At 40.7% G+C, this 8,274-nt stretch overlaps 1 long non-coding RNA gene across 1 annotated transcript; it reads left to right on the top strand.

Moving 5' to 3' along the window:
• Positions 1–1,190: 1,190 nt before the first annotated feature.
• LOC117804939 lies at positions 1,191–2,231 on the top strand. The gene is made up of 3 exons (XR_004629302.1): positions 1,191–1,385; positions 1,667–1,785; positions 1,991–2,231. It is a non-coding gene; the product is annotated as an uncharacterized LOC117804939 (long non-coding RNA).
• Positions 2,232–8,274: the final 6,043 nt, after the last annotated feature.

Raw genomic sequence — 8,274 nt, 5'->3', positions numbered from 1 at the left:
TCAAAGGTACAGCTGAGGCTTCCAGTGATGAGTCCTGCAGGTATTTTTGTTGCAACTTTTGAATCTGTGACCAAAAAATACCAAGGCTGATAAATGGCTCATATCTTGATACAGAAGTTAAGATTCAATAAACTGCTGCACTGTAGGCAAGATAAATGTTAAAACCTGATTTCAAGGGGAGTTTTTTGACACGTTAAATAAATAGTGTGAAAAATGCTGAGTCACTTTGACAAATAATCTTTTTTATGTCTCACCCTCAAAGAAAACACAGTTATGTTTTTTAAACCATATTTAGCAGTTTTTCATCAGAGCCCCAGAAGAGACATGGAAGAATTGTTTTGGATGATCCAAAGAAACACTAAGAGGAACACTTACTGTAGGTCAAAGATGCAGGAGTTATACTCACAGATTTGTCCTCCCTCTGTTTATAAAAATTAATCAGAGGACGGTTTGTTTTATAAAACAACTTTTCAACATTTGCTCCATTACGTTCTGGCTTTGTCTCTGATGCAGGTCGGAGCCCTCCGGATCAGATACACAAGACTTTTATTTTTGCCAGATGCCGGAGCACGACGCATCAATCTCAACAGAGCAGATGGAGCGGGACAGGAAGTCAGGCACCAAAACAAAATGAAAACATTCGGTTAAATCAGCCACATCTCCGACGAGGGCTCATACTACCTGATCAATTCAAGCAGCTTGCTGTAAACCACGCCTTGGTGTTGCTTCTTTAAAAATGTTCAGCTGATCAGTTATCGACCTGGAAAGGCCAAATTAGTGAATATAACCTTCTTCCCTTAGTTGTGACCTAAAGTAAGAATTCCCTGATTGCAAGATGTTGCAGAAGTTTCTCAGGATCAAACAAAATAAAAGTTTTCTCCACGTCCCTTCAGGCTTTAAGTTTAGTCAATTTTGGGGGCAAAGCTCCTGTAAGTTTCTAGAATAATGCATGAGTCTGTCTTTTACACAATTCTTGTCAGAATAATAAGGCCCTGAAAAAAACATGAGACCCCAAAATTTGGTTTGCTGATCCTGATTGTTGCAGCCGGGGCTTCATTACCATCCATGCAAAGCTGTTTTAAATCAGCTCTGATTACAGGTGATCACTAATGAGCCGACGATTCCTGCACGCATGCATCAGACACAGAAGACGTATAATTTCAGAACCTCTCAGAAAAATCTCTCAGCAGATCAGCAGCAGCGAGCTCTCTGGATTTATCGAGGCCGGTTTGGTGGTGTAAGCAGAACCTGCCGACTCGATGGAAGCATTGCAGGTCGTAAAGATAAGACAGCTCAGAGAAACGGCTTTTATTGCTTTGCTGCACAGTCCGATACTGTAAACCCCACTCTCTGCAGCTCTGAGGAGAGGAGCTCACATACTGCAGGTGCTGCACACTCACACACACACAGAACACACACATCCACTCATTCAAATCCACACCCTGCCTCTCAGAGCAAACACTCCTCTTGTCTGCTTCTTCCTGAACATTACCTCACAAATGCAAACACACACTCCTCCTTACATTACCACACATGCCCACACGCCCACTACAATCATGCTTTTTGACTGTTGAGTGGAAACTTCCCCCCCCCCCCCCCCCTGTGGAGCAGCTGAGTGTTGTGTTTATGTGTTGCCAACATTTCTTCCTTATAAATATGAAATTAGCTCAATTAGAGTGGAGCACGCTGCGTGGGATCGCTCCTTGACGTGGCTGTAATTGAAATGAACAGCAGCTCGGCCTCCCCTGGAGAGGCCTGCCTAATGCCATTAGAGGGGATCTGAGGGTAGGTCTGTGTGTGTGTGTGTGTTTGTGTGTGTGTGTGTGTGTGTGTGTGTGTGTGTGTGTGTGTGTGTGTGTGTGTGTGTGTGTGTGTGTGTGTGTGTGTGTGTGTGTGTGTGTGTGTGTGTGTGTGTGTGTGTGTGTGTGTGTGTATGTGGTTCATCTGACTCACCTCACTATTTAATCAAACACTAATCCCTAATTCATAGGTCCAACAACAGCAAGGACACAGACTGAACGGGTCACAGGCTGAACAAACGCTCATCTTGTGGAAGAAGCTGAAAAATATTAGAGCTTCTAAAAACAAAGCTTTAAAACATTAAATCTGAATCTTTGATAATGTTTACAAGCTTGTTAAGCATCCACAAAACTCTGTGAGTTGGAAATAACCATCAATAACTTTCCCACAACTTAGTTTGACACCTGTTGACCAAGAGAAGCACACGTTACTACAGGAGTAAAGGTGCTGGTCCTGGATTTTTGTCAATATGAAAAATACAAGCTCTGCACAAAACATTGCAGCTGTATTGTTTTCCCTTCACTACAAACACCTCAGACGGTCTGGATCTACTGCAATACATACTAATCTACAACAACTCCAGCAGAGCTCGGATGTATGACTGTGTTTGGAAGTGATACGAGCATTAACTCAACTCAACTCAACTTTATTTATATAGCACCTTTTTAAAGTATCCCAGTCTGACCTTCCAGTCGACTTCCCTCCACACCAGGATATTTGTGGGTTTGCCAAGTCCTGCTCCTTGCTTTCACTTCTATAAATGTATTTACTAATTGATACGTTCCCATTATTATATATTTTAAATAACATGTGTTACTAAGTCTTCTGGTCTTTTGTCATAACAGAAACTCCAAATGTAAAGTTCTTCATTTTAGCTGTTCACTAAATTGTGAGACACAGAGCTTAAAGTAAGAAAAAGTGAGTGCCAGTACTCATCTTATTCACTTGGCGTGTGTATCGGGAAGTCTCGAACAAGACAAACATTGGTGTTATCTTTTTTAAACAGGTTAAGGTTAATTTGGTGTTAAACTCCAGCAAAAACAGCAAGCGGGCATCATGTTACACCTTTGAAAGGATGTATCACCAAGTGCACCATGGGTAATGTATTTTTGGTGCTGTTATGAATCGCAAAGAGAAACTACAATATGGAGAGGACAGGAAACTGTACCAGCACCTAAATATAAAATATAAAAAAAAAAATACTACTTTTAAAAACAAAAGTATAAAAAGTATAAAAGTACTTTTGAAAACAAAAATAAATCTGCCCAAGCCAGAGTGCAGATAAACATAATAATACGCAATAAATATAGTTACAGACTAAGTACTGAAGAGCTCGCCATCTTGCTCAGAAAATCTCATCCTGCTCTCTTTTATTGGAGAAATGGATCACTAAGCAAGAACCTCTGCCGTCAAAACTTGAACAGCAGACTGGTTCAGCAAGCATGTTATTCTGACAGTCATCCTGTAGCAGCGGCTTATGGTAATAATCATAATTATATATACATAATGGGTCTTCTTGCTGATGGTTTTGATTGCTTTTGCAGCTCGTAAAGAGACATCAGTATTAACTTCAGTCTGTTTCATTACCAGGTTAATGTTCCTCACAGAAACTTTAAGCTACTAAAATTAATGTGGTTTACCTAACTTGCAATTAATTTGGAAAAATATTAGATTCAACCTTAAAAAAAGGGAACAATATTCAGTGAATTGAATCCTTTCTATAGCACAACACCTATATTCAGTGAAAAACATATTCTGTTGTTCTCGTTGTAGATTATCACATGTGGTGTTTTTTTTACTTTGTCTCAATTTATTTTTGGTATTTCAATTTTTTTTTTCTTTTTTTTTTTCATTTATTATTATTTTTTAAAAACATTTATAGTTATCCTTATTGCTTTTTTATCTTTTGCATTTATTTATTCTTTAAATATTAACCTATTTATCTTATTGTAGTTTCACTATTTTTTTATTTTCCTTTCTATTCATTTATCTTTTATTTTGAATTATTATCATTTATTATTATTGGTTGCTTTTCGTTCATTCCCTTATTGTGTTTCTTATACAAAAAAACATCACCTGCTTTAGTTGTTTACATTTATCTTTTTGTATATAATGTGTAAAATTTCAAATAAACATCTATGAAAAAAACTAAGTTATAAAATGCATACCGACGGTAATTTGTAAAAGTTGTTGTTTATCAAATGGCTCGCAGAATACATTAAACAATATACAAATACACCCACACCCACTTCAGTCCCAGTATCAGGAGAGAAGGCAGAAGCTTAAGGGACATGTTGCATTAAATAAATCAGTTTTGTAATACTTCTTAGATAATAAGCAGCATGTATTTAACACCCTCATATCACAGCCAGGAGTCTTTATGAGTCTGTGTTAAGAAGAGAGCTGCACCCTACCTATCATGCACCGCTCTGACATATCATTCTGTACATACAAGCTATAAGGTGTGGTGATGTCTGCACACTGTTCCCATCTAGTGGAAATCACACGGACTGCAGAAAGGTGCGCTCACACACACACACACGCGCACACACGATCATCATTAACACCATCAATAATGCACTCACACAAGCCTGAAAGCTGCGTGTTTTTGGGTGTTTGATTTCCCGAGGCCAGGGGCAGCCGCAGAAACACACACGGAGACAAACACACACAAGCACCGTGAGCAGCCTCCGTTATGTAACCGGTAACCACGTGTTGCCGTGGGAACAGAGGAGGTGGAGAGGGAGGGGAGGGGAGGGGAGGAGAGACAGAGAGCAGACAGAGAGAGAGAGAGAGGGAGAGAGAGAGAGAGAGAGAGAGAGAGAGAGAGAGAGAGAGAGAGAGAGGAATCAATAAGATGACACAGCAAGGGTTTGGTAACAGAAAGAGCCCACCCACTCCTACCTGCACCTTCTGAAAATACACACACACACACACACACACACACACACACACACACACACACACACACACACACACACACACACACACACACACACACACACACAAACACACAGGGGCGGGTACATCTGATGAGGTGGTTCAGAGTGAGGGGAGCAGACTAAAGCTCCATCCAGCATTTCAAACGCAGTTATTTAAAGCTGCTCTGATCTGTGTTTATGTAATCTTTGATGATGAGGTGATAACGACTCTGGACCGACTCCTCGTGTCCCTCAACTCTGTGGAGATTTAGCATCTTTCAGCTCCTTGTTTTGGTTCCCTGACCCTGGGCTTTGATGTTTGAGTTCACTCACTCAGCTCTGTTTATAACAATTGATGGACGACAAGACAGCTCCCGAAGAATGAAGCCAAAACATTTAAAAACTGGCTGGCTAGATCCAACGACAATCAAGGAATGTCTGAAAAGAAAGTCTGGCAAGTTTAGTTTTTTCTTTGTCCTCTAAGATTTGTTCCATCATGTCTGAGACGATGACCAATAAGAGTACAGAGCTCTCTGCATGTAGAAAAGTCACAAGCATAAACAAAGAAAACGGTGAAGCAATGGAGGAACGATAGTTTGTTGAGCTCTTGCAACAACATCCCTAACTTCATGATGTGTCGATGAGGGACTACAACCAACTAAAAACAGAGCACAATGCCGAAAAAGATGGTAGAATTAAAGAAGAGTTATAGATGGAAGGCTGAGAATACAAATATAAACGTAAAAATAATCACGACATCCTGCATGACATAAATCGGCAACGGAAAACAGCATTACTTCATCGAAATACAGAAAATTATAAAATAACTCTTAAAACATATGTGCATTTTTAAAGACTGTGATGAACATAAGAATCAGTGTAACTTAAATATGTCTCTTGAATACACGTACAGCTCTGTGGTCTCTCTTTTCAGTCTCAGTCGGCACTCGAGCAGCAGGATGAGCTGTCGATGATTTATTTCCATGTTTGAGCAGAAAGGACAGCCTGCTCATTCAGAGTAGTGTTGCTCAAAGAGAGAAATCAAGTGATAATCAAGAGGATGTCTGGGTTTATTATGATGCACAGTGTGTGTGTGCATGTGTGTGTTTGTGTGTGTGTGCGTGTGTGTGTGCGTGTGTGTGTGTGTGTGTGTGCTGACTGTTCCTGTGTCAGTGTGTTACAGCCTGCAGAGCCAAACTTGAAGTGTTTCATAACAAAGTGTTTAAAACTTACACAAAAGTCTGTTTCTGAAAATCAGTTCACATCTTGGTGAAAAGATGAAGTCAAGCCCCGACCTTCCTGGTCTTAAAAAGCAGCCGCTGATTCTGTCGTGTTTAAGAAAAGAGGAGAGGAACTTTTTGTGGGAAAGTCGTGCTCTGCTGTTACATCAGGGAGAGGCAGAGGAAAGGCTATAAACGGCAAGTGTTCCAGGTCCATTTTGAACAATCTAGGCCAGTCACTGTGACGTAAAGCCCTGCCGGAGTGAGCGAGCTGATGCACCGCTCGCAGACCTGAGAGAGGGGCTGTGGTCGGACAAGCATGTGAGAAACAAACACACAGAATGTCAGCATCATGAGCGTTTAACGTAACATGTTTGTAAATATGAAGACAGCTTGGAGTGTTTTATCGACCCCGCATAACCCGCCACTTCCTCCTGCAGGGTGAACTGGTCTGACTGGTCTATTTGGATCCAGATTGAGGAAGCTGGTGCTGTGGAGATCCCCTCTCACCCCCCTCATCCTCTTCCTCTGAACAAAGACAGACTCAGAAACTCTCCCAGCCTCAGATGTACAAACAGTCAGGGATAAATCCACCAGCAAACACGGCCGTGTCAGCAGCAGCGGCCGGTTTGTCTGTTTTTCTGTCTTCTCTTCTTTTCATCGCTCTGACCTCACAACTTGTTGCTGCGACCCTCCCTGCCTTCTCACATTTTTTCCCCTCCATCTCCCTTGCTCCCCTCGCGGTGTCGCTTCCCCCTCTGTTGCTGTGGGGACGGGTGGCAGGGTGATGGGTTTGAGGCGGAAGCAGGGACAGGAGAGAGGGGTGAGCAGGGTCTTGAGTCCCACCATACCCTCGTTCTATTAATGCATTTATGAAGAAAAATATTTATGCAGGAAAATGTGTCTAATCTATATGTGCATAAAAAAACATCTAGAAGTTACTTAAGTGAGGGGGAAAGATTATAATGATTTTTATAAAGATTTATAAAAATGAGGAGAATTTCTTTTACATTTTGACATTTTATTCTCTTAATCTTTGAATAGTAAATATTAAGTAGATTCACGGATGCTTTTTGTGAGGTTTTGGATGCTGATTTTGGACGCTTGATTTTTATTTTTCCCACTTCACGTAAAGCGTCTTTGAGTACTTAAAAAAGTGCTATATAAGTCTTAATAATAATAATTATTATTATTATTAACATGAAAAAAAAGTTGTAACAGGCTTTTATCAATCCATATCTAATGTTACAAGTAGGGGGTGTGAGGAACGTGGATCATGAAGTGAAATTCAACATCTGAAGACAAACAGCGGCTGCAGGAGCATGCACAGGCTGCCCGTTAGCATGCTCTTCTTCAGACTGACTCAGTTTCTTACACAGTTTATTCAGAGTCCTGATTGTTAAGGTACTCTGCTGCTGATGTGCTAAAAGATTGTGATTTTGGTTATCCATGAAACCTCTACTTCACAAGTGATATACTCAAGAATAACTTCACAAGATGACCCACATCCCTTATAGGCCTGGCTGCTTTTCTGATCCTCCTCTTTAAAAGAGCATCCAGGCTAACCAGCGTAGAAAATCATGACTTGTAAATGTACAACTAAATGTACAACTTCATTCTCTAAATCTCAATGTGTTTCTTCTACAATGTGTCCCTCACACTCAGTCGTATATTTTTGATGACTTTCTGTATGCTTTAACGTCATATGCATAGTTTGTATTGCATTTTTCAAACAGCAAGCAAAATCCAAACTATACATTGAAGCAAGCTGTAAACACATTTAATTCTGGTTAACTGTTTTGAAACACTAGTCATTTTAACATTAAATCTAATGGAGATTTGCTTTTGCAGACAGCCTCAAGTGGACACTTGAGGAACTGCAGTCTTTGGCACTACCTCATCATTAGTCAGCAATTGAGGTTGATGCTTGGATGTACCACCACACTGCATGAGTCTGATCTTTATGTCCTAGTTCATGCGAGGTGTCTCTGCTGCCCCCTGTTGGGTGTGATGGTGTGAAGCTCCAATCTCTTTGCTGGAGATTAGCAAATGTGCAGGTTGTGAGTGTTGGTAGCCCAGGATGGAAATGCATGACCAGATCAGTAACTTCTGACAGGTACAACATTTTAAATATGCGGGTTACCATTCTACTTTGCTTCTTTTAAAATGTACTTAGCTAATTTGGAAAACTCTTTGTCATCCTCCTTGTGGGGAGATGTAGCTCCCTAGCGCCTCCCTATTGTCCATCTGCCTCCAGCATTATGTGCTGAAAATCTTCAGCATCCGCTCACAACAAACTAGCCTCCCTGTGACTCCCACCATTACAAAGCAGC

Source organism: Notolabrus celidotus, chromosome 21 (assembly GCF_009762535.1).
Source record: "Notolabrus celidotus isolate fNotCel1 chromosome 21, fNotCel1.pri, whole genome shotgun sequence".
In the NCBI taxonomy this organism is placed as follows: Eukaryota; Metazoa; Chordata; class Actinopteri; order Labriformes; family Labridae; genus Notolabrus; species Notolabrus celidotus.
The sequence above is the reverse complement of the archived record's forward strand: the minus strand, read 5'-3'. Positions and strand labels throughout refer to the sequence as shown.